Genomic DNA, 27,504 nt, shown 5'->3' on the forward strand with positions numbered 1-27,504 from the left:
CCTGAGGTCGTGTTGCCTGGGCCTAGAAGGACAGACTGTGTGCTCTGCAGGAATTTAGGGCCAGCAGATAGATCTCCAGCACACCCAGAACCCTGCACCTCAGCTGCTCCCCATCATCTCAAGAGTAGGGAACGGCAGAGTCCATATGCCTCACCTTCCTGAAGGATGTAAGGAAAGCACACTGTAAGCACCAAACATCAGTCTGTGTCTATAAAACTCATTATAAACATCACCAGGAATGAGAGAAAAACAAAGCATCTCTATTTACAGTGTGAGAAAGAGAAAAACAGAAACCTTCCAAGCATATACTTAATCATATTTCTGTACTGGGAGGGGAAAATTACCTGTAAATCTTTCCTTTGTGGTTGATGCAAAGCTGATGGATCTTCCCTCTGGAGATAGATGTTTATGACTCCCTGATGGCTGGGGGAGAAAGCAGGCCCCCTCTTTCCCGTGCCAGCCCCCTGGGACCCACATCAAAGCTGTTTTGTTTAAACTGGGCCACGCCTGCCCAACCGACCCCACCCCATGTCTTTTTGGATCCTCTTTCTCTCTTTGTGGAATCTGCAGTAAGCTCTGCAGCTGACCTCAGGGGTCACCCACAAGAGCTTTCCTGTTTGAAACTTGTTCCGCAGGCTGCGTTCCCACCGCCTTTGAGTCATTGTCCTCCAGCCCTGACATCCACATCCCCAAAAGATGAAAGAGCTCCACCATCTCCGCCGTCCTGAACACAAAGGCGGCAGGGCTTGTTGTTGTTTAGATTTGCTCTCTGTTTTTAAAAATAAAAACCTATGTTGCACTTGTTCCTTACTACAAAAGCAATACCTATTTATCATAAAAATATTCAAACAGTGCAGACAAACAGAATGGAGAAATAAAAAGCACCCATTATTGCACCAAAGAGTAAGCACAGGGAGCATGTTGGAATACATCTTTCTGACTTTTCCCTCGGCAGAGATCTATCTACCTAGTGCTGTGAAAGGAGATCACGCTGAAAATCCAGGAATGAACCTGCTTTTTCATGAGGCCCTATGTGGGGAACATCTTTCCATGTCATTAGATATTCTGTATGTTTTATTATATTTTACAACATGAACCGGGTTTAGTAGTTTTCATCTGAATATAAAAGCAATTCACACTTAAAAATTTCATCTCCTTTGCTCAGGCCGTTGCTTTCCTGGGGCTGTTGAGGAAATACTGTGGGTCGATCAGAAGAAGGCATGCTAGATTTTTGTTTTTCCTTCTGAAAAATGAGGACATTGCTAATGTTCTTTTAACTCCTAGGGGCTTTGACTACCTGCTTTGGAGAGCTTGACGACACTCTTGTGCAAAGATGTTCCCTCTCCCTTACATCCTCAGGTCAATTCAAAAGAGGCCCAGGCTCTTGCCCCCCTTCCTGTTTCCTCCGCCCCTGCTGCCATATTAGAAGTGATACCAGTTATCTTCCCCCTGGGGAATATGCCTCCCCAGGAACTATTACACAAAATGCGGACCTCAAAATCACAACTCTTAGGAGGAAAAAGTCAGCCCAACTTCCCCATCGACTAGGAAACCACTGGGATCTACCCTGCCTTCTAGTACTGCTGCTGTCTTTGCTCCGTTCATGGCCCATTGGTGCTCTAGGGCCAATGATGTTTCTGGGTCATTGGTGGTGATGCCAACCCCAGGCTCGGTCCAGCTCCGCACATGGCAGCCACTGTGCTGGGAGACAGGATATCTCCACTCTGTACTGCAAGGCCAGCTCCAGGTGCCTCTTGCTTAGTATCCAGGGCCCGATGCTCCTGGTCCTGTCCCTCCTAGAAGAGCTATTTCTACTGGGACTTCAGCCAGGGGAACCAGATCAGAAATGAGTTCAGGAACCCAGGTCTTGCCAAGCAGAACCACTATTTATCCCATTTTCCTCTTATGTGGATCCACATCCATACACCTGGCATTGTCACCTCCCTTTTCAGCACTGATGTATTAAAGAGCTCCTTTATCCCCCTTTCTGGTCAGTAGGACACTGGGGCAGTGATGGAAGGATTCAGACCCTCAAAACAGTTAGCCCCCCAGGCAGCTTCACCACGTTGACCCTAGGTAGCATTGCTGGCTTTCTGCTTTCAAAACAATAGGAAATAGTAACATCAAAAGGGAGACCAGACCCCCACCAAGAGGCCGGGGGAGAAGAGGGCATTTTATTCGTGATGGAGGAGGAATAATTTCCCTTCCTCACCTTTTATTCTCTAACCCAAACATAAGCCAGGGAAACATTCAATGTGTCTTGTGGTAAAAAGTAAAATCCAAGCTAGGTTTTAAGTGGGTCACCCTGCTAAACAGCAAAATTAATCTTCAATGGATCATTCCCTCTGTCTTTAAATGAACAATTATTGTTTCTAGAGAAACAGCGTGGTGCCGTGAAAAACCCCTGGGGTTGGAGTCATGAAATCCAAGTTGTTCTACCCCTCCCTCTTACCACCTTGTGACTCTCAGACAAGTATTAGGCCCCATGAGGCCTTTCTGTCTCTGCCTAAGTTTGGACTTGACTGCCGCTAAATCACTTCAGTCACATCCGACTCTGTGCGACCCCACAGACGGCAGCCCACTAGGCTCCTCTGTCCCTGGGATTCTCCAGGCAAGAATACTGGAGTGGGGTGCCATTTCCTTCTCCAATGCATGAAAGTGAAAAGTGAAAATGAAGTTGCTTAGTCGTCCCCGACTCAGCAACACCAAGAGTCATGTGATCCCCTTTCATAGCACTAGGTAGATAGATCTCTGCCGAGGGAAAAGTCAGAAAGATGTATTCCAACATGCTCCTCCAAGGGACTCTCAAGAGTCTTCTCCAACACCACAGTTCAAAAGCATCAATTCTTCGGCGCTTAGCTTTCTTTATAGTCCAACTCTCACATCCATTCATGACCACTGGAAAAACCATAGCCTTGACTAGACGGACCTTTGTTGGCAAAGTAATGTCTCTGCTTTTGAATATGCTATCTAGGTTGATCATAACTTTCCTTCCAAGGAGTAAGCGTCTTTCAATTTCATGGCTGAAATCACCATCTGCAGCAATCTTGGAGCCCAGAAAAATAAAGTCAGTCACTGTTTCCACTGTTGCCCCATCTATCTGCCATGAAGTGATGGGACCGGATGCCATGATCTTCATTTTCTGAATGTTGAGCTTTAAGCCAACTTTTTCACTCTCCTCTTTCACTTTCATCAAGAGGCTCTTTAGTTCTTCTTCACTTTCTGCCATAAGGGTGGTGTCATTTGAATATCTGAGGTTATTGATATTTCTCCTGGCAGTCTTGATTCCAGCTTGTGCTTCCTCCAGCCCAGTGTTTCTCATGATGTACTCTGCATATAAGTTGAATAAGCAGGGTGACAATATACAGCCTTGACGTACTCCTTTTCCTATTTGGAACCAATCTGTTGTTCCATGTCCAGTTCTAACTGTTGCTTCCTGACCTGCATACAGCAAGGTATCATAGTTGGTTTACTATAATTTATTACCCTCCCTGAAATTTAGTTTCCTCAACTACTATGATACCTAACATCAATTCTATAGGCCAGACACTAGTCTAAACGTTTAGGTATATTAACTTATTATAATTTCATAGCTGCAACTCTATAAGGTAGATCCTATTATTATGATCATCCTTACAGGTGAGGAAACTGAGTCAAAAGCTTTTAAGTGATTTTCCCAAGGTCACAGCTCAGAAGTGGCAGAAGCAGGATTTGAACCCAGCAGCCTGGCTGCAGTGTCCATAGTCTTCAGTGTATGTCATGACACCTCTGGCTCTGAGATGATGGAATGGTGACTCAGATTCACCTCCCAGGACTGTTGAAAGGACTAAATGTACATAAGACACTCTACCTGACACACAAAGTTCCCAAGATATGAAAAAATATTACTATGCTATTATTTTCTAAATAAATCTGATTAGCATTCTGTTACTAGTTGAAAACTATCAAAACTTCATGACAACACAGAGAAACCCAGCTATCATATACATAATGAACTAAAGTGAAATACAATTCTGGTTGTGCCTATGTACAAATTCACATTGTATAAGTGCATCAGTCAGTTATTGCTGCATAACAAACAACAAGCACTTATTCCTCATATGTCTGCTAGTGACTTTGCTGTGGTTCAGCTGGGTTTTTTCCCCTGAAGTAGGCTGAACTCAGGTCTGCTCCACACATGTCTGTCCTGGGGCCCAGGCTGAAGGAGCTTTTTCCATGGCAATGACAGTGGTACAAGAGGGCAAGTCCAGCAGCACGAGTATACTCTAAGCCTCTGCTCACATCATTTCATTGTCAAAGCAAATCACGGACTTCTCTGGAAGTCCAGTGGTTAAGACCCCACGCAGCCATTGGAGGGAGCAGGAGTTTGGTCTCTATTTAGGGAACTAAGATCTCACATGGCACAGCCAAAACAAAAGCAAAGTAAATCACATGCCTGAGAAAAATATGGGGATAGGAAAGTATACTTCACACCCCATGAGACCAAAGGAAGTCACAGGGCCAAGCATACTTCTCCCCGTGGGAGTGGAGGTGAGCGGGGACATGCTCTTGAAGGACCAGATATAAATAGAAAAAAAAAAACACAAAACTGAGAAGCATGATAATTTGGTGAGATTGAGAGTGAGTATTTTTGTCTTCCTTTCTTCCCAAAATAACACTTACTATATTGTCTTTGAGATTGAAAGAGAAAAACAAAACAAAAGGAAACCTCAAGAATCAGTCCTAAAAAAAACAAGCTGGGGATTAGCAGATACACACTGCTGCTGCCGCTGCTGCTGCTGCTGCTGCTAAGTTGCTTCAGTCGTGTCTGACTCTGTGCGACCCCAGAGATGACAGCCCACCAGGCTCCCCCGTCCCTGGGATTCTTCAGGCAAGAACACTGGAGTGGGTTGCCATTTCCTTCTCTAAGATACACACTACTACCTATAAAATAGATAAAACAACAAGGATCTACTGTATAGCACAGGAAACTATTCAATATCTTGTAATAACCTAAGTAGAAAAGAATAATCTATAGTAAAGAAAAGAATAACCTTTCAGTAAAAAATCTGAAAAAGAATATTAATATAATGTAATGTAACATATGTATATAACTGAATCACTTTGCTATACACCTCAACATTGTAAATCAACCATACTTCAATTTTTTTAATTTAAAAATAAATAAACGGAAACAAAATTTTTTTAAAAGGAATAATTTGAAAAGAAAGATTGACACTGAAAAATGTGGAAGTGTTAGTCACTCAGTCATGTCCAACTCTGCAACTCCATGAACTGTGTAGGCTGCCAGGCTCCTCTGTCCACGAAATTCTCCAGGAAAGAATACCGGAGTGGGTTGCCATTTCCTTCTATAGGGGATCATCCCAACCCAGGGATCAAATCTGCGTCTCCTGCATTGCAGGCAGATTCTTGACCATCTGAGCCACCAAGGAAGCCCAAGCGTGACACTAAGTAACCTTTGTTCACTCATTCAGCAAACACTTGCTGAGTCCTCCTACTGCTGCTGCTGCTAAGTCGCTTCAGTCGTGTCCTGACTCTGTGCGACCCCATAGACGGCAGCCCACCAGGCTTCTCCATCCCTGGGATTCTCCAGGCAAGAACACTGGAGTGGGTTGCCATTTCCTTCTATAGGGGATCATCCCAACCCAGGGATCAAATCTGCGTCTCCTGCATTGCAGGCAGATTCTTGACCATCTGAGCCACCAAGGAAGCCCAAGCCTGACACTAAGTAACCTTTGTTCACTCATTCAGCAAACACTTGCTGAGTCCTCCTGCTGCTGCTGCTGCTGCTGCTGCTAAGTCACTTCAGTCATGTCTGACTCTGTGCGACCCCATAGACGGCAGCCCACCAGGCTTCCCCATCCCTGGGATTCTCCAGGCAAGAACACTGGAGTGTTGCCATTTCCTTCTCCAGTGCATGAAAGTAAAAAGTGAAAGTGAAGTCGTTCAGTCATGTCCGACTCTTAGTGACCCCATGGACTGCAGCCTACCAGGCTCCTCCGTTCATGGATTTTCCAGGCAAGAGTACTCGAATGGGGTGCATTGCCTTCTCCGGCTGAGTCTTCCTATGCACAGGTAAATCTAGTCCCTGTCCTCAAGCAGCTCACAGTCTAGCAAATGAGCAACCATGATCATGACAATAGTGATGACGATGACAATGATCATGGTGAGAGACGAAATTAAGTGGCCCATATCCAGGTGCTGTGTAAGCCATTTACATGGTATAATCTGTAATTCTATTACAAAGCTCCATAAAGGAGGTTCTGTTACAATCCTATTTCATAGGAAAGAATCAGACTCAGCCCACACGTGGCAGAACTGGAGTTCCTACCAGGCAGTCCAGCTTTAGACCCTGCACTCTTTAGCACTTCACTCCCCATACACTCGGACCCCTAACCTGTCCCACCCCTATATCTTCACAACAACCTCTCTCCATGTACCTGAGTTAAAAGATTACTTACACAACATGCCCTCCTCTGGGAGGTTTTGCAAACACAAAGCCTATGCATTTAATCAGTTAGATTCCATAGACAGGTGTGGGCAAAGAATGCCAGCCTTCAGTAAAGAAACTGACTTTTTGATCGGCTTGGAGAAGACGTGAAGAAAGGGAGACACAATTGTGTTCATCTCCTAGGTTGATGGTGGCTGAGGATCCACTGAGGGTGGCAGCTGGCTTTTCTCTGCCTCGTACAGAAGCAGTAAGGAGTAGGCCTTGCACACAGCATCAAGGGAAACGGGCGAGGCCAAAGGGGACATTTCCAAATTACAAGGACCTTTTTTTTAGAAAGAGACTCCTAAGCAGAGGGCAGATCCCTTTTCCAGAGGCAGAGTGTTGAAGCAGGTCAAGCAGGGAGCAAGGTACAGATGGACGAGATGGACGAGATGGCCTCACAGGACACCCTAGAATTCAGCAATTCCACCATCAGGTTCTTTTTTCTACCTCCTTTTCTGTAGATGGTTGTTGGTGGTTTTTTTTTTTAATGTGAACCATCTTTAAAGTCTTTACCAGGCTTGTTACAGTACTGCTTTTGTTTTATATTTCAGTTTTTTGGCTGGTAGGCATGTGAGGCGTTAGTTCCCCAACCAGGGATCGAATCAGCACCCCTGCATTGGAAGGCAAAGTCTTAACCACTAGACCACCAGCGAAGTCCCCTACCTCCCTTTCTCGAGGCTGTTTTCAGAATGTGCCAAGCAGCAGAGGTTTGGTCAGATACCAAGGCCCAATTCCATCCCGATGATGGCAACCCACTCCAGTATTCTTGCCTGGAGAATTCCATGGACAGAGGAGCCTGGCAGGCTACAGTCCACAGGATCACAGAGTCGGGCATGACTGAGTGACTACCTTACCTACGTGGATTTCCTCACCTTCCCAGACCACCCTGGCGTCTGCTCTTGTGCATCCTTCCTCTGGGAGGTCAGTGAAGGGGAAACTAGCCTCCCACTTACCCCCACCAAAAGACAACAGAACACAGGAACCCTGTAAACACTGGCACAGAACTCAGCTCTTTCAGCTACAGTCACGGTATCTCATACTCAGTAGCTAACAGAGAGTACCAATAAAAAACAACAGCCAGCACAAGGCCATTTGCTGAATCAAGTGGGAAAGAACTTATCTGTCTGTCCATGTCCGATCCAACCCATCACGAATGACCTGACGAAAGGGCTGAATGAAAGCGGCAGCGGCCCTGCTGGAGAAATCCCACACGGAGGCTGCCGGCAGTTCGCTTTTCTTAGAAATAACGGCCAGTCGCCTTAAGTACAGTAACAGAGAAATCAGAGTCCGACTCTCCCATTAAAACTGGGTCACCCCGCACCAGAGTGGGCCTGGGTTAATAGACAGCTCCCAGCCAGCTCACCTGATTAACAAGCTGTGGGGTTTTCACCAATGGGTTTCCAGATTTATCAGCCCTCACCTGACCGACAGGAAGGAAATTAAGAGATTAAAGAGGCACTATTTTTAATAGGGTTTTATAACGCATTCCTTCCAGCCAGCTTCTGCTGCTGTCCCAGCCCTCGCGCTGTTATCACGTAAAGATGTCAGGAAGTGCACTCGTATCTGTAGAGCCCTGCCACCGCCGCGCTCTGCTTCTGCTGTTCACGAGGTGGGACCCAGGACAATCCTCCAAAGCTGGGCAAGGGACAGTCCGGGCAGGGGGCCGCCCCCGCCCTCACTCTCCTTCCCCTCCCCCTCAGAAGACGGTAGACAAGGGGCGTTGCCCATGGCGTCCGGCTTCCTTTAAGTCACGGGACAGCTGTGAACACATCCTCCCATCCCCTGGCCTCTTCTTTCATTGCTTCCTTGACTCTTTCTCGATAATCTTATCATAACTCCTGTCAGGAGGTGACCTTAAAATAAATTCTCACAAAGATACCACTTTTATTTCATTTATCTATGTTTTATTGAAGTATAGTTGGCTTACACTATTGTGTTAGTTTCAGGTAAACAGCAAACTGACTCAGTTACATACACACACACACACACATTCTTTTTCAGATTCTTTCCGTTATAAGTTATTACAAAATACCGAATATAGTTTCCTTGTTGGTTACCTATTTTATTTATAGTAGTGTGTATCTATTAATCCCTAAGTACTTAATTTATGCACCCCTGCCTTTCCTCTTTGGTAACCATAAGTTTGCTTTTTATACCTATGAATCTATTTCTGTTTTACAAATATATTCACTTGTATCATTTTTTAAAATTAGATTCCATCTATGAGTGATATCATATGACATTTGTCTCTCTCGGTCTGACTTACTTCACTTAGTAAAATAACCTCTAGGTCCATTTATATTTCTGCAAATGGCATGGTTTTATTCCCTTTTGATGGCTGAGCCATATTTTATTGTATATACATATACCATATCTTCTTTATCCATTCATCTGTTAATGGACATTTAGGTTGCTTCCATGTCTCAGCTATTGTAAATAGTGCCGCTTTGAGCATGGGGGTGCGGGGGTGGGGGGGAGGTGCGTGTGTCATTTCAAATTATACTTTTCTCCAGATATATGCCCCACAGTGAGATCACTGAAGCATATGGTCATTCTACTTTTAGTTTTCTGAGGAATTTGCATGCTATTTCTAAGGAACCTCAAAACTGTTAGTTCTCTGAGGAACCTCCATATCACACATAGAGACTGTACCAATTCACATTCCCACCAACAGTGTAAGAGGGCTCCCTTTTCTCTGCAGCAACGGTGCCATTTTACAGAATGTGATCTGGGGCCCCGCTGTAGGTGGAGTGCCTGGTGGAAGATGGAGGCCCTATTCTGTGACTAGTTTAAGGATCAGAAGGGGGGCCCCAGAGAAAACAGGAACTAGGACACGGGGGAATGAGGCAGTGGTGAGGGGAAGAGGCAGCACAGAGCCTGTGGGGAAGGGGACAGAAACTAAAGGCAGACAGGAGCCAGGACAGCATGGGTGAGCCTTGAAAAGTGACATGAGCCAATGCCAAAGGGATCGTCTGTGCGGCCCCACTCATAAGAGGTACCCAGGGAAGCCAAGTTCACAGAGGCAGCAAGTAGAATGTGGTTTCCAAGGGCTAGGGGTGGGGGTGGGGAGTTAACTGCTTTATGGATACAGAACTTCTGTTTGGAAGATGAAAAGCTGTGGATGGTGGTGATGGTTGTGCAATTATGTCAATGCACTTAATGGACTATATATTTAAAAGTGATTTAAATGGTTCATTTTGTTATATATATATATATATATATTCATGATAAAAAATGTTCAGGGCATGGGGCTGAGGTTAGTTTAGTTTTGCGTGGAAGACCTAGTCTGGTAAGAAGCAGATTCACTGTTCCTCTGAAATTCAGGGGCAGAGGGCAGAGTCGGGGGCAGGGGCAGCTGGACCACTAGGCTTCTCCAGGAAATGCCCTCTCAATAGCATCTGAACTTGGGAACCTGGGGTCTTTCCCCCTGACTGAGGGGAGGTGGAAACCTTCACTGGGAATCATCTCAAATGTACAGACGACATTCCTGATTCCTGCTCGCCCAGGAGGCAGCCCAGGGGTCTGGCAGTGAATGGGACTGCCCTCCCCTTCCTTAGGCCTCTCTGGGAAGGCTGAGGGATTAAAATGGAAAGGTGTGAAGGGTAACTTGTGTATAAGTTCCAACTTTCAGACTGGGATGAAAATCCTAGCAAATCTGACCACACGGAGGTCACAAAACTCTGTGCAAGAAACTAGAAGAGACTGTGGTACCAGAAGCCCCGCTGCAGCTGAACTCTGGTAAATTAGGTCAGCGTGTTCTTTGCACATCCACTGAGTCTGCCCCGAGTCTGGTCTCGTGCAAGAGGGGAGACTTCCTAGACAGTTTGGGAGCTTCTGCTGGGGGAGGCTGGGCCTCCTGAAAGAGTCTGGGCTGGCGGTCACACTAGCATCCTGTTTTGCTGCAGGCAAGCATCTTTTTTCTCTGTTATTTTTGTCTCTGGCCTTGGCTTGTTTTTCCCAGTGCCTCTCCTTGGCTCCTAACATTTCTTCCCTGGTTTATTAAGAACTGAGATAAATCACCTAATAAATCTTGGCTAAGCCTTTTTTTTTTCCCCAAACCTCCTCGACAATTGCCAAAGTCACAAAGTTGCATCTTTCCCGCAGTGGGAGGCTAACAAAATAGCTGGTGTGCTCAGAAAAATGTATAGATGAAGAAAACAAAGGGAAAATCTTTAATTATTCAGAAGCCTCCCACTTCTGGTACTAAATTTACTCGCCGGGGTTTGATTTAAAGATGCAGAGCTGTATGTACCTGAGCAGCAAGCAGGCAGTGCCACGCCCATCAGCAGAGGAAGCAGCCTGCCTCCCTCTGCAGCACAAAGAAGACGTGCATAAATTAACTGTCTTTCCCTGTTGATGGGATGGTTCCTGGGAGTGCTCCTAGCATTTAATTATTAAAGGTCTCCCTCCCCCACTCACATAGATGCAAACCTCTGCTCCTTCGATTTCTTAAAACCATTGAATCACACAGTCTGGCATTTGAAAGGAATTCAGGCATCTTCTAATGTCACCTCTAATTGTCACAGAAGCACAAGATTCTATGGATATTAAAAGTTATCTATTCTGGACTTCCCTGGTGATCCAGTGGTTAAGAATCCACCTGTCAAGGGAGAGGACACAGGTTGGAGCCCTGCTCTGGGAAGATCCTACATGCCTTGGGGCAACCACTGAAGCCCACATGCTCCAGAGACTGTGCTCCGCAACAAGAGAAGCCACAGCAATGAGAAGCCCCAGCGCGGGGACTAGAGAGGAGCCCCCACTGACTGCGGCTAGAGAAAGCCCGCAGGCACCAACGGAGACCCTGAGCAGCCAAAAATAAACACGTAAGTAAACATTACCTATTCTGACACCAGCTCTTCCTACGACTGACTGAACTGATAATTAGAATACACAAATCTACTTAGCACTCCAATAGCACTTTATACAATACACACTTCTGTTCATACTTGGCTCATTCAATGTAACTAGTTCTTTTTTAAAAGTTTAAACTTTACTTTTTGAAAAGTAAAATGTTCACACAATTGGTCATTTGAAAGGTAAAAGAATATAAAACCCTAACCCTACAGACACCTAGTTCTCCTCCATAGAGGCAACTAACAACAATGCTTTCAGTGTCCTTCCTGAGATATTCTATGTCTATACACTTAACTATGTCATTTTCTTCTCTCCTTTTTACACAAATCTTTTCACACTGGTCTGCATTTATACTTTATTCTGGAGATTTTTCTGTTTCAAGCTTCATTCTTGTAGAGAGTTCTGTGGCATTTCATTACATGGAGGGGCCATAATCTAGGAACATTATGGTTGCCTCCAATCTTTTGTTTTATAAATAATGCTACAATAAATAATCTCCTGCTTCTGATATTTTCTACCATTATTTCCTTCAGAGAGACTCCCTGAAGTGTAATCACTGGGTCCACAGGTATGTACATTTGCAATTTTGATTGTTTTTGTTGTTCAGTCACTCAGTCGTGTCCAATTCTTTGTGACTCCATGAACTGTAGTCCGCCAGGCTCCTCTGTCCATGGGATTCTCCAGGCACGAATTCTGCAGTGGGTTGCCATTCTCTTCTCCAGGGGATCTTCCCTACCCAGGGATCAAACCTAAGTCTCCTGCATTGTTAGGCAGACTCTCTACCATTGAGCCACCAGGCAAGCCCCACAATTTTGATGAATCTTGCCAAATGTCCTCCCCTAATTTCAGTTCTCACCAACAATAGATGGTGTGTGGCTTTACCAACAGTGTGTCAGGAAGCGTTTGACTTTTGCTATAATTAATCATTTACCTGCCTCTCCCCTTGGCCCCCTTCCCTCATTAGAATGTGAGCCCACCAAGCTTCGTCAGAAACTAACATGGTACCTGGTACATGGCAGATTCCCAAGGAACACTAGAAAGCGTTTGTTTCGCTGCCACGTGTACTAAAACTAGAATAACGCGGAGAAGACAGCACGGCCTCTGCGCCAGGATGATACACAAATTCCCCAGGTGCACCATAACTTTAGAAAGTAGATCTTAAGTGTTCTCAACACACCAAAAAGTAATAGGTAAGGTGATCATTTCTCAACATATACGTGCATTAAAGCAGCACACTGTACACACTACACTTACATAATGTTATATGTCAATTGTATCTCAATAAAACTGGAAGGGGGGTGGACAGGGAGGAAAGTGAATCTCTCCCCAAAGTAAATTAATATACTTTAATAATGTATATAAATGGATGGATGAATCAATGAACTATAAGGTTCTTTAAATCAGAGCTAGAAATGATGACTCTCATTTTCTCCATTCTGTGAGTCTGGGTATGCTGCATTTCATTTTATTTAAGTACCATTCATTGGTATACATGTACCAATGGTATAAATGGTATAATTTGAAACCAGGATGATCTGTCCTCCAAATTCAGACTCAGCCTGAATTTCCAATGTTACACTATTTCCAAACATCACATTTCCCTCTGAGGACTGTGCATCATGATATTGGCATGTTAGAGCATAAGAATCTGTGGAAGAGACAGCAAATTTGCCTCCATCCTTTCCTACTAATAGGACCCCAATTCTGTTTGGGGTGACAATATGCTCAGGTAGAAAGGCAGTTTTAGCCCCCTCCATTAAGCAATGAGATGCAAGCAGAAGTCTCTAGAAAGTATTTTCTGAGAAAGTCTTTAAAGGGGAATACCCTCTCCTGCCTGAGATACAGACATAATGGCTGGTGCCTTGGCAGCTACTTTGAGTGGTTATGAAGAAAAGGATCACACTATCCTACTCAGCCATAAATAATAATGAAATCATGCCATTTGCAGCAACAGGGATGGACCTAGAGATTATCTTACTAAGTGAGGTAAGTCAGAAAGAGAAAGACAAAAATCATATAAGTTATAAGAAGAATCTTTAAAAATATATACAAATGAACTTAGTTACAAAACCAAAAGAGACTCACAGACATAGAAAATAAATTCATGGTCACCAAATGGGAAAGGTGGGGGAGGGATAAATTAGTAGTTTGGGATTAACCTATACACATGAATACACATAAAACAGATAAACAACAAGAACCTACTGTATAGCACAGGGAACTATATATTGAATGCCTTGTAATAAATTATAATGAAAAATAATCTGAAAAATAATATATAAATATATACATCACTTTGCTGTGCACTAGAAACCTATATATATATATATATATACACATACATACAACTGTATATATATATACACATCAGTTTGCTGTGCACTAGAAACCAATACGATGTTGTAAATCAACTATACTTCAATTTTTTAAGTTTAAATAATAAATAAATAAAATGCAAAAAGAGGGATCACACCATAAGAAGAGAGTGGATTTCTAGAAGCCTGAGTCTGTTCATGGAGCTACTACATCTGTCCTCAATTGCCCACATTAGGACTTCTCTTTAGGTGAGAAAATAAAATCTTGAATAATGGTGTTAGCCACTACATTCTAGGTCCCTACTAGTCATGATCAAAATAGATTCTTCTCTGACACAAGCCCTCTAACGCTCACTCCCCTACTAAATTAGAGGACTCACTCTCTCCCAATCTTCTTGCTTAAGAAGAATCAGAGCACCGTGCTAGCTGGCGTTACCCTGCCCTGTGCCCTGACACATAATGAAACCTCCTCATTCCTGTCTGCCAGCCTAGCATGGTCAGATCTGTGGCTCCTGGTTCCATACCAGGACTAGGAATTTACCAGTAACTACCGGGACACTGACTGCAGACTCCTGGCCTGTCTGACTTCTCATCTCCTTGTGGCCGATCTAGAGAAGTGAACCTGGGGTCAAGGGAGCCCAGCAGTTAGCACTCATCATTATTTGTTTGCTCTTCGGCAGTTTGTTTTGTTTTTTTTTTACAAAGCACATTTGTGAGCTGTATGTCTTTTGACTGTCACAACTTTGACCAAGGCACGGGGAGAGTATTGGTTTGTGCCCCCATTTTAAAGTTCAGGAAAGTGGTTTCTGGAATGGTTGAATCATTTTTCTGAGGCATACAGCCAGGATGCAAACTCAGCATTTTGGTGCCAAGGTCCTCACTCTTTTCAATATGCCAAAGGTCCCAATCCACTTCTTTAATTCTAATGTCACAACTCAGTTCAGGCAACCTCCTTGGAAGCAGATTAGTCTGGCCATCAGCTTCCTGTCTCTGTCTAGTATTTGATTATTCATCATCACCAAAGGGCTGATCCACTCACCTGAATCAAGAAAATATCTACATGGTGTACAAAAAATTGATTAAATCAACACCATCTGTGTCCACTGCACAGTTACTGTCTGTAATGGGCAATGATGACATGAACAAACAATGATAATTCTGCAAACATCCAACAGATGAATCACTTCTCTGAGAACAATGGCAGTTTCTTCACGGTTGCTTTGAGCATAGTGGGGGACAGTGACAAGTGAGGCTGAGAAGATGCTGGCTCTCAAAGAAGAGAAGATACAAGGACAGACTGGCACCTCCCAATTAGTCAGGGGAGGTTTCCTGGGGAAGACAGTGTGTCAGACGCTGTATCATTCAGGAAGGAAACAAGTTCAAGAAGATAAGTGCCAGTTCAAACAGAGGCAGAAATGGAAGAATAATAATAAGAGTCAGCATGATCTTTGCATAGTACTAGACAGAATTCTTCAGTGTGGGAAATAGAAATTGGCTCTGGCTGATATAAGCACAAAGGGCATTTGCTGAAAAGATACTGGATCACTTGCATTAATTGCCAAGAATTCGGGAGGACCAGACTCTGAAAATGAACAGGAGCAAAGAGATCCTGGGCACCCAGGACCACTCTAAATCCCAGCACACTGTCTGGCAGTGGACACAAGTATCCATTAGCTGTTTCTGCAATAACGCTGTCTAATCAATAGCGACAAACACATGGTGAGAGATGACAAGCGTTTGTTGCTTGTGTGTTTGGGTCACTCAGAGGCTAGGAGGCAGCTTTGGAGTCTTGACTGGACCCCTCATGAGACTCCAGCTTGGCTGCTACTAGCTGTTCTAGGCTGGCATCGCCTGGGGTGACCCGGCTCTGCCCACACGTCCAGACCAGGCACACCCACATGGCAATGGCAGAGGAGCAGAGGAATTACAAAGGCCCGGGATGTCTCTTGAGGCTCAGAACTGGCAACACCATCACCTGATTGGCCAAAGCAAGTCACAGGACAAGCCTGCTCTAAGGATTAGGGGAACAGAGTGTCTCTTTTCTTTGGCGGGAGGTGGGGTGGAGAAGGGCGGGGAGCAGTGAATATAGTCTCTTTACACTGTTATCTTGGTTTCTGCTGTACAGCAAAGTGAATCAGCTATGTTTATACCTAAGTTCTCTTGAACCTCTGCCCAGGCTACCTTGACAGAGAATGAGAGGTGTGTGGTTTGTCTCAGCCTAGATCAGCCCGCCGACAGGTAGACGAGCCACAGACATATGAGCAAGCCCAGCCCAGAGCTGCAGAACCATCTAGCCAACCCCCAGCAGAACCAAACACAAGAGCAATAAACACTTATTGTTATACGCCCCTGTGGTTTTGTGGTCATCTGTTACCAGAAATCCCTGGGACAACAGATAACTGGTATAGCCTGCCAGCAGGTTGCATATCAATAAACTCATCTCATTCTTAGCCTGCAAGGCAGATATGAGAATTTTCATTTGCATGGAGAGATGAGGTAAGCTGTCTAGGGTTGCTCACGCTGGATTTGATAGTAGTTTTGTCTCCATGACCCAGGAACATAATTAGAAAGAAGTGGGTTCATGACCCTGACTGGCACTTCCGGGATGAAGCCTTTCTTCACCTCATCTGGGCCCACAGTGACTCTGAAATGAACCAGGAAGACTTGGGCAAAGACCGAGAAACTCTTCCAAGGCTAATCCCATCAGAATGGACCCTGGGAACAATGCAAGGTCATTCCCTGCCCTTGAAAGTTCTTGAAATCAGGGAACTGCCAACAAGGACCTGGAACACTTCATGATTTCTCCTGGCAAGAGGCTTGGCTATGACAGGATTGGGTCTGTCCCCTGTTCTTAAAGGGTTGCTGCTGCTGCTGCTGCTGCTGCTAAGTCGCTTCAGTCGTGTCCTGACTCTGTGCGACCCCATAGACGGCAGCCCACCAGGCTCCCCTGTCCCTGGGATTCTCCAGGCAAGAACCCTGGAGTGGGTTGCCATTTCCTTCTCCAATGCATGAAAGTGAAAAGTGAAAGTGAATTCGCTCAGTCGTGTCCGACTCTTAGCGATTCCATGGACTGCAGCCTACCAGGCTTCTCCATCCATGGGATTCTCCAGGCAAGAGTACTGGAGTGGGTGCCATTGCCTTCTCCCTTAAAGGGCTAAGGGTGCACTATCCATACAGATAATTCCATAGAACTTAAGCTAGTACCATAGATTCAGCGTGGTAGGACAATCAGGATGCCTAGCATATAATAGGCACTCACCAGACATCGGGCCCCTACTTTGCCCTTGCACACAGATTTACAAAATCATATCGTGCATATGTGCTAAGTCACTTCAGTTGTGTCTGACTGTTCGCAATCCCACCGACTATAGCCTGCTAGGCTCCTCTGTTCATGGGATTCTGCAGGCAAGAATACTGGAGTGGGTTGCCATGCCCTCCTCCAGAGGAATTTCCTGACCCAGGGGTCAAACCTACATCTCCTGCATTGGCAGGCGGGTCCTTTACCACTAGCGCCACCTGGGAAGCTCACAGAATCTTATCACCAAGTCTTTTTATTTCCACAAATCACAGCTCTTGGGGCCTGACAAACTCAAAATTATGTGTTGGCTCCTATATATATACTGTAGGCCTACTATGTGCTAGATGCCAAGAATATAGAGACCGAGAGCTGACCTGGAGCACATAGATTCTAGCGGGAAACAAAAGTTCTCACAATCAGACTTAATAACTAACCAAAGTTAATGTTTTACCATCATGCCATGCACTACACTTGGGAAGATACAATGAGAATGTCGGATTGTTATGTTAAAAGGTGATTTTATTCATTTAATCTCTATTAAAAAGTATCATGACTGATTTTCAATTTTTATAAGGAAAAAGGCACAATATTAATTTCCTGCATTGATGAATATATTATACATTTTAACACATAAAAGCTGAAATCTATATTAGCTTTGATACACATCTCTTCCTGCCTAAGTCCACAAAACTATAAAAATCCTACTTTACAGCTGAAAATAAAAACTTCATAATAACATAAAAGCTAAATTTATGCATTCATTTAAACTCTATTATAAAGACACCACAAATTATTGTTTTAGTGCCTTTGAAAATAAATATCATTAAAAGGTGAAGGATCTTTTTCCAAGGCAATTCCTGTCTACAAAGCCACATTCTGAGGGAAAATTGGCAGAAAGTTCAAGGAAAACACAAGAAGACCAACTTTAGAGAGTTTCTTTAATAACAAAGTGGAATTGCCAATAAGACCTTAACTTTACTGCATACATACACCAACCAGCCATCAACAGAAAGACCCAGTTGTATGATCCCTACTATCTCATTCCAGGGGTGATTTGGAAACCATTATGAGAGCTGTCCAACCTCATTATTGCCCTCAAAGTCTTTTCTTGGAAGAGGACATTCTGACCATCCAGGCCATGTGCTTTCTTTTTTTTTTTTTTTTTTTTAATTATATAAGAACATTCTTTAATCAGGAGATTGAAGAAAGCTGCATTATTGATTGTTGGATAGTTTGTAATTAACTTTTCATATTAACAACATTAGAAAGCTAAGTACAAATACATGTCAACACACAGGCCATGTGCTTTCAACACAAGGCCTTCTGTAGAGATTCATGGATTAGCATCCAAGGGGCTAATTCTTCATCAAAATGACCGGGAGTCATGCAGCAGGAAGGGAGTAGGGTTCGGAGTGAGGGAGACAGGAGATGCTGAGTCTGAATTTAGGAAAAGTTCTGAGGAAAAGGGATGGCAAGCACAGAGATAACTGAGCAGGTGATGCGGTTGGGGATGCTCCCGCCGGCAGCAGGAAGAGCCACAGAGTCTGCCAAGTGGGAGCTGGGTGAGGAGGAGACCTCCCGAGAACAGCACATCACAAAGGCTCAATAAGCATGAAGTGAAAGGCCCGTTGGACTACAGCAGACCAATGGTTTGGCCGTAGTTATTCTGTCCATATGGCAAAATTCACAAACTCAACATTACCCCTGAAAATCCGTCAAATGGCCCATGTGTCTTTAAAAAAATTATTTATTTATTTTTTGGACCACGCCTTCCTACATGTGGGTTCTTAGTTCCCGACCAAGAATGGAACTAGCGCCCCCTGCATTGGAAGTGCAGAGTCTTAACCACTGGACCACCAGGAAAGTCTCTGTTACTTACATCTTGACAGTTAAACTTGTTGCAGCCATATCTATATGCTCCAGATCAGAAGCCAACACACCAACACACTGTTACCTCTCCCCGAGCTCATCACAAGCAGGTTTTTTCCCAGCAATGGGACCCATGACTGTATCTTCAAATAAATGCCAGATGAAGCATCTGGCTTGTGTTAAAGATCATGTTGTAAGAAATGACACACACCTTTAAACACCAAAAACACACTCAATGTAGCAAGAGGTACATGTGATAAGAGGCTTGTGGTGACTCAAGCCAAATAGGAGAGAGCAGATTGACCTCTCAGCACACTCGGTCCAGGACAGAAACTCACAACGGTCCCATGGGGGCCCTGAGAACACTGCTTGTCCCAGTGAGCTAAGGACTTGATGAGGGTAAAGCAGTCATTGTGTCCGGAAACATACAACAGATCAAGGTCAACAAAAATAAAAACAAAACCAGGTCTCCCTCTGACAGAAAATCTGCAAAGCTGGCCAGCACTGGCGATTTGAAGGCACAGGATTTCAAACACATCCTTGATTTTCTGGGAGAGTTCCAATTTAAATATTTTGACACCATGATAATCCTGACCTGAGCCTTGAAAGGTAAGTAGGACTTAAATATTCTGCCAAGCAAGACAGCCAAACAAAAGACAATATGAAGTGGGGAAGGGAGTAACAAAAAAAGCTTTTTCCTTTTTTCTTCTTTTGCTCAAAATGTCAGAACATACATGCTTTGTGAACATATCCAGCACAAAGTAGTCCCTGAACACACATTTATAAACACACCTCAGCTCAATAATATGGCCTTAAAAATTCCATGTTACATGGTCTTTCCTTGGGTTAAGTGAACATGGACAAGAGATGCACCACTCAGACGGCTCTCTAAGAAAGAACTCAAGGAGCATGGGAAGGGACTTCCCTGGTGGTCCAGTGGTTAAGACTCTGTGCTTCCAATGCAGGAGGTGCAGCTCCAATCCCTGGCCGGCGAACTAAGATCTGATGTGCTGTGCAACCAAAAGAAAAGGAGTATGAACATCCAACAACCTCCACTTTCAAGTCAAGTTCATGCTCTTCTCAAGAGGTTTCCAGCCAATGACTGAGCAGAGCAGTGATACAGGATCAAACCATCTCCACCCAGCACAGGACCCAATAAAGAACTGTCTTGCTCTGAGGCTCTCCCTGGAGCTGGCCGAGGCTCCGTTCAGTGTGCACCCTGGTTTGACAGCTCCCACTGTGCAGTCCTGCTCCATACTCTTTTGCTTCCCCGGGTGTGACTCCCCAGTAAGTATTTTACCCTCCTGAATTCATCTCAGCATCTGCTTCCCGGAGAGCCCAACCTGTGATCAGCAGTATCCTCAGAGGTTCTCTACGAAAAGGCCAGTATCATGGGGCACAGTAAGGCCCGCCCAGCCGTGCACACCTTAAATGAGATGGGAGTGGAGCCCTGCACAGGCACACTTTAATGGAAGCAGAGAACGGATAGGACAAGCCTGGGGTGTTTTCATGGTGTTATGTTGCCTTAGTGGCCAAGAAAGGGTAGAACAGTTGACAAAGTTTGTAAGATGCTGTCACTGCATTAATTTTCAGGGTAATCCCTTTAGGCATCCTGAGTAACTCCCACGTCTGCCAAACAAATATCACTTTGGAACAAGACTTTCTTTAGATTCCAAACTTTCCCCTAAACTGGTTGAAATCTGTAGATGTTAAATATAAAGTTGAAGATAAATTAATGCTTCACATTTAGGGACTAATTCTACTGATACATTTACACTGTAGGGATGTGGCTGGATTTTAACTAGGCATTTTTGTAAAGGATGATCAGTGACTTAAGTGCGCCTGGGATGTTTGTGTCCTGAACACCTGGTCATCCTTGATGAGAGTGAGACCTACATCCACCTGACCTCAGAGATAGCAAGGACCCGACAGTTGGCTCTTGGGGCAGCCAAGCAGTAGGACACACGGGCTACCCCTGCACCTGCTGAGACCCGTGGAGGAAAGGCTGCTCCCTGCTCTTAGCAAAGGCAGGACCCCAGTTGTGCAAGAGCCCCCGCCTGGCACCTGCGAGCCGCACGCTGCAGCAGTGGAGCAGGCCCATGGAGAACCTGGAACCTCCCAAGCCCTCCTTGAGCCAGAGCCTTCCTTTTTCTTCCCCCGTTGTGTCTCAGAACCCTAGAAGGCGGTCTCAATGCTTGCTTGTGTTTTCCAAGTGTCCTGAAGATCTGCATGAACATCCATTCATTTAGGGGCAAAAACCCACTTCTAGTTTCAATCTCGTCCCTGAAACTGAGGACTTAATCTCTAATCAGTGCAGTACAAGAGCCACAGAGAAATGTTACTGAAAGGCATGGACGTGCTTTTATGCCCCTTACATGCTTGCCGTGAGGTGGGGGATGGAAAGCAAAGGAGTGCCAGTGTCACAGCAGAACTCGCCTGTCCCCGTCACCCACTACATTTTCCCATGACCAAACCAGCTACTCAATGTATGTGTTTTCTCCCTTCATCTCTCCTTCCGCCTCTCAGCTTCTGCTTACTCACAGTACCTTAATATTTTCTGCTTGCTGTTCTTCCATGTCTTCTCCATTCCTACTCCTGTTTCTCTCCTTCTAAGTTTCTGCAGACACTTTCAAGGCCTCTTTGCCTGCCCCTAAGGCCACCGCAGCTGTGGTAGAGTTTCCAGCAGGTTGAGCTGCCCTTTTGACGTCACCAGAGGTCCCATGGGTACTTGCTCAGCTGCAGCAAGTACAGTCCAGAAAAGTAAAGGAATTAACGCCCTAGAAGTAATAGCCCTCAACTGGTAGAGTTCTTATTGCTCATTGTATTACTTATTGGGATGGGCCCTCCATGAATGAGTGAGTCAGTGTCTTACTCACCTGTCCTCCAGAGGGACAAATCCATATGAGTCCACACAGTTTCTGAAAGGGTCCCCAATAGAGGCAAGCTCCAGTTGCCTAGAATAACCACTCACTCACTCCATAGTTTTTTCCTCCTACGCATCCCATTTTCCTATCATAGTCTCTATATAATTATAATTCCTGGAATCACCTCTGATGTTAGTTCTCCAGACAGAAAGAACCAATAGGATGGATGGATAGATGGATTGATAGGAAATTTATTGTAGAATTGGTTCAGTCAGTTATGGAGGCCAAGAAATCCCACAGTTGGCCATCTACAAGCTGGTGAGTTAACAAAGCCAGGGTGTAATTCAATCAGATTACAAAGGCCTGAGAACCAGAGGCCCACAGGTGTAAACCTCCGAGTCCAAAGGCCTGAGAACTAGGAGCTCTGATCTCAAAGGGAAGGAGAAAAGAGACAAGAGAGAGAGGAAATTTGGATTTCCCTGGTGGTCCAGAGGTTAAGAATCCACCTGCGAATGCAGGGGACACAGGTTTGATCCCTGGTCTGGGAAAATCCCGCATGCCACGGAGCAACTAAGACATACACCCCAACTACTGAGCTCCTGTGCTGCAACCACTGAAGCCTGCACTCGCAGACCTGGTATCTCTGTACTGAGTCAAGCGAATCACATGCTAATTTGATCAGGGTGTTTGATCCAGAAACACCCTCACAGACATGCCTAGAAATAAGGCTTTACCAGCTATTTGGGCATCTCTTAGGCCAGTCAAGTTGATACATAAAGTTAACCATCACACTTCCCAAATAAACTTCCTATACCCACGTTATCCTCTCAGAATCTTCTCCTGGAAGAACCTACACTTAAAAACAAGGTCCCAGTTCAAATCCCAAGAGAACTGTATTGAGACAGAGCTCTTCACACATCACTGCCCAGACCAGCTATTACTGGCTGCTCTTGGGTTCGGGTCTTGGGTCTAAACAACCATGTGGTATATTGCATGGCTGTAAGAGCTGCCTCCCCTGCATGAGGCCATGAGTGCAACTGTCTTCCTTAGGAGGACTCTGAGCAGGACAGGTACTCTGACCAACCAGTTCAGTACAGAACCTGAGTATCTGTGTCTATATCTAGGCATTCTGATGGTACACCCCATGGCCCCCCAGCTAGGACATACACACCGTTCCAGATGCCCACGTGCATTTGTAAGTACAAGTTACTCAAACACCTCCAGAGACTCATCAGCCACTCAGCTTTGTTTCTGCTTCCTCCTGAACTCCTTCTTGTCATATAACACTTTGTGATGGACTCTGCCAAGAGAGGCCTGAACACCCAAGGACTTGACAGGCAAATGTGTGTGTGAAAGGAAATAGGGAGTGAGCTGGAGCCAGCTGGGAGAGTCAACAGCTGGTGGCACAAGTGTGACCCCAAGGAAAGAAGGAGAAGAGGAGCTTTTGTGGAGGCATTCGAGATCCCTGTGCAGCCGGAGGAAGGTTTGGCAAAGCTCTGTGGGTGTCCTTGAGCCATGTTGATAGCAAAGGAGTCCCCTGCCTCCTGGACTAGGTCCCCACCACACAAGTCTTTGGTGGGGAGCAGCACAGAGGAAGTATGGCCTTGGCACAAACGCAAGCCAGATTTCAAAGTGCAACAGCAATTAAATGCCCAACTCGGCCACTCATGGACTATATAACTGTCCCCATGTTAGGGACGCTCTCTGCTGGAGGACCACACATCTTACTATCTCTGGGATGGCCAAATGATTTACTTTGGCCAATGGAATGTGAACAGAAGTGAAATGTATCACTTCTGTGTGTGTTTTAGTCACTAAGTTTTGTCCAACTCTTTGTGACCCCATGGACTGTAGCCCGCCAGGCTCCTCTGTCCATGGGATTTTCCAGACAAGAGTACCGGAGTGGGATGCTGTTTCCTTCTCCAGTATCACTTCCAGAGAGCAGCTTTAAGCCCCAGCATAGGGTTCACCATCTCCTTTTTGTCTTCTTTCTCAACAAACAGCAGAGTCCCACATAGAAGCTACTTCATCAACCTGAGTCCTGAGTCAAGGATGACAAGGCACAGAGCCACAGTTGACCATGGTCACACAGTGCAAACAAGAAAGAAATCTTGGTTGTTGTAAGTCATTGAGATGCTATGTTCTTAGTTACCACAGCATAACCTACCCACACAGACGAATACACAACTTCGGCCACCTCTGCTGGTCCTTTTCTCCATCCATATAAAAAAGCCAGATGATCCTAATGTAGGATTAGAGAAATTATTTGTTTTCTCCATCTGCCTTTCTCCCATTGCCACAGGCAAAAAGTTGGATACTTTAATGTTTGTTAATTTGTATTGTCAGTTTTCTCATCAGCTAGCAATATTAAGAAAAATGCTTATGATTTTATATCCAGAATCTAAATTTTTTAAAGACTTTTTTGATGTGGATCATTTTTAAAGTCTCTACTGAATTTGTTAAAATATTGCTTCTGTTTTATGTTTTGGTTTTTTGGACACAAGGCATGTGAGAGGGCTTCCCAGGTGGTGCTATTGATAAAGACTCCACCTGCCAATTTGGGAGTCACAGGAGACACAGGTTCAATCCCTGGGTCAGGAAGATCCCCTGGAGTAGGAAATGGCAACCCACTCTAGTATTCTTGCCTGGAAAACTCCACGGACAGAGGAGACTGCTGGGCTATAGTCCGTGGAGTCACAGAGAGTCAGACACGGGCGAGCACACACAGATAAAGGCATATGGATCTCAGCTCCCTGATCCGAGATCGAACCCACACCCCCTGCATTGGCAACCACCAGACCACCAGGGAAGTCCCTGGAGAAAAGAATAGGTATCTTGATTTACAGTCTGAACTGTGGTGATAGAGTTCACATTTAACAGCACTGCCCAGCTGGATTCCTCTTTGGAAACCTTTTCTTAAAACACATACCCTGTGTGGCTCTTTGTTTTCATTGATCATTCCCCATTATATACCATAAGTCTCCTTTTTTCCCCTCTTTTGCAAATCCTTTACAGTGGATTCAAGGGAATACAACTACATTTAATAATTTCATGTTCTGGCTGAATTTATACAACTTCCGGTGAATAGGAAAATAATTCTGACACCCTGACAAAAGATTCATAAATACGAATCCATTTTGGCATCTGTTTCCTCGATTATAAAATAAAAAGAGGGAAAGGGAAGCACCTAGCAGATGCTGGTTTAGAGCGGCTCGTTTGGTCACCGGCTTCCTTGCTGACCAGTGCTAGAGGCCTAGTACTAAGGGCATGTCTGGATTTGAGGTCTAACCTTCTTCACTTACCAGGGGTGCAAGGGGCTTGGGAACCATGTCGGGGATCCCCTTTGATTTAATCATGGATTAAGATGGACTTTGCAAACTTTTGAGAAGAAAGAGCACACAGAAATTTCTGGAAGAGATGTTTGTGAGGAGGCTGGTCTTCAGATAAAAATAGAAACAAGGCGGAATGCTGACTAATTAACAAACCTAATTATAGGGATTTCTTACAGACAAATGCTCATGTCAGCTTTTTGCTCGTCAAAATGGTCACTGGTGGTTTCCCAGTCAGAAGAAAATAAAAAATCATGCGTGGGAAGGCTGTGAATTTTTGGCCAAAGAGAAGAGCTGGGGATGTGTCTGGAGATTTCTTGTGTTGGGGTAACAGTCTTACAATTTCAGGTTGGGGTTCACCCACTCTGTCCCCTGAGTCTCCTCAAATCTGGAGACAGACTCCCTGGTTCCTCTGGATACCAAATACATTTGGTTTCTAATAGAATCAGTGAAGTATGCTCCATTTCGGGCTTCCAGCTGTAGTAAGATATTCCGACTGGTGGAAATCAATTCAATTGAAGTACCCTTGAGCACAAATCACATGAGACGAGACTGTAATTGAGGGAAATTATAGTCATAACTTTGCTTTAGAAGCTAAGTCACTTTCTCTCTGCGTGATCTCTGAAATGGTACGGATGCTCTCGGCTCTCAGCACTGACGCAGGTGCCAGAACACATTTTTGCTAAAGAGAGTTCTTAAAATGTCTTTAGCTGTCTGGGGTGTGTCATCATTATTAAAAACAAAAGCAGAGAGGAAAATAATACAAGTTGAATCATGTTCAAGGGGTTCCCAGCCCGACATGTGCTGGCAATACGATTAATGACCGCATTTAGCGGGCTCCTGAAGCATGCCGTCAATCAGCACACACATGCCACAGTGCAGAAGAACTAAAACAATGACTTTTCACAAGCAAGCTCTCCAACAGCATTTCCACAGTCAGTTTCTATAGTTTACGGTCCCATAATTGTGCACATCACACAAGGTTTCTGACACGTCCACACTCGCAAGATCACAGATTGTGGTTCAAGAGGGCACCTCGGTCTCCATGTCATAAATATCTATCCACTCACACCGCCCCCCATTCCCACACACTCAGTACTCCACTCCACAGATGAGAAAAACCGAGGCCCATGGAGGTCAAATGAGTTGCCCAAGGTCACACAGCAAATCAGAGACAACCAGAATTAAAATCCAGGACCAGAACAGTTTCTTCTCTAGAATTCTGTCTCATCATTCATTAACAGCTTCAAGTTGCTGTTTTTGTTTTTCCAGAAGGGATTAGGCTATGAATTATAAATAAATCAATAGTACTACACACTGTGTCCCCCAAAGGTAACTGGGTACAGGACGCCTCTGCTTTTAAGATGCAATTAAAATGCAGTACATTCCTTGGAACAGATGTTATGGAGCTAACCATCCTCAGGCAGACCCAGGCAATGCTCCACCCACGCGGGTAGAAACCATCACACAGACCAAAGACTGTAGAATAAATGACCAAGAAGGTGAGATGGAAAGCCTAAGGGTCCATTGCGCTAAGTCACATCAGTTGTGTCCGACTCTGTGCGACCCCATAGATGGCAGCCCACCAGGCTCCCCCGTCCCTGGGATTCTCCAGGCAAGAACACTGGAGTGGGTTGCCATTTCCTTCTCCAATGCATGAAAGTGAAAAGTGAAAGTGAATTCGCTCAGTCGTGTCCGACTCTTAGCAACTTCATGGACTATAGCCTACCAGGCTCCTCCGTCCATGGGATTTCCCAGGCAAGAGTACTGGAGTGGGGTGCCATTGCCTTCTCTGAGGGGTCCATTAGGAAAGAGCAAATAAAGAAGAGAAATGTGGCAGGTTGAAAAGTAGACCCTGCCTGTGCATACAAATGGAGCCCATTCATCTCTGAGGACAGCAGACCCTAAAAGGCTGGTGCTCCAAGCTCTGCTCCCTGTTATTTGAATTCAGCTCACCGAACCTTCACTGAGACCCCTACCATGCGCCAGGCTCGAAAGGAGGCATGGGAATATTTACAGCAGTGGACCAAACAGCCCCTGCCCTCACAGTCTTATAGCAAAGACAGAGCAGAAAGAGGGTTTTTCAGTAAAGTCTTAGGTCTTAATGCACACTGCCTCTGGGAGCACACAGCCCAGTCATTCAGGTGAGGAATAGAGAGAGAGAGACGTAGGGAACAGATATGTGGACACAGTGGGGGAAGGGGAGGGTGGGATGTATCCGGAGACTGGGATTGACGTATATATGCTACCATGTGTGAAAGAGATAACTAGTGGAAAGCTGATGTATAGCACAGGGAGCTAAGCTCGGTGCTCTGTGATGACCTAGAGAGGTGGGATGAGGGCAGGGTGGAAGACTCAAGATGGAGGGGATACATGTATGCATAGAGCTGATTCATGCTGTTGTACAGCAGAAACTAACACAGCATTGTAAAGCAATTATACTCCATTTAAGGGCTTCCCTAGAAGCTAAAGGCAAAGGAGA

At 44.9% G+C, this 27,504-nt stretch overlaps 1 non-coding gene and 1 pseudogene across 1 annotated transcript; one reads left to right on the forward strand and one right to left on the reverse strand.

Annotated features, from left to right (window-relative positions):
• LOC129635277 (annexin A2-like) overlaps positions 1 to 21,921 on the reverse strand; it is a 30,991-nt pseudogene extending 9,070 nt beyond the window's left edge.
• LOC129635668 (U6 spliceosomal RNA) lies at positions 12,390 to 12,493 on the forward strand. The gene has a single exon (XR_008706422.1). It is a non-coding gene; the product is annotated as a U6 spliceosomal RNA (small nuclear RNA).
• Positions 21,922 to 27,504: the final 5,583 nt, after the last annotated feature.

The sequence above is a fragment of the Bubalus kerabau genome, chromosome 20, assembly GCF_029407905.1.
Source record: "Bubalus kerabau isolate K-KA32 ecotype Philippines breed swamp buffalo chromosome 20, PCC_UOA_SB_1v2, whole genome shotgun sequence".
NCBI classification, from domain to species: Eukaryota; Metazoa; Chordata; class Mammalia; order Artiodactyla; family Bovidae; genus Bubalus; species Bubalus kerabau.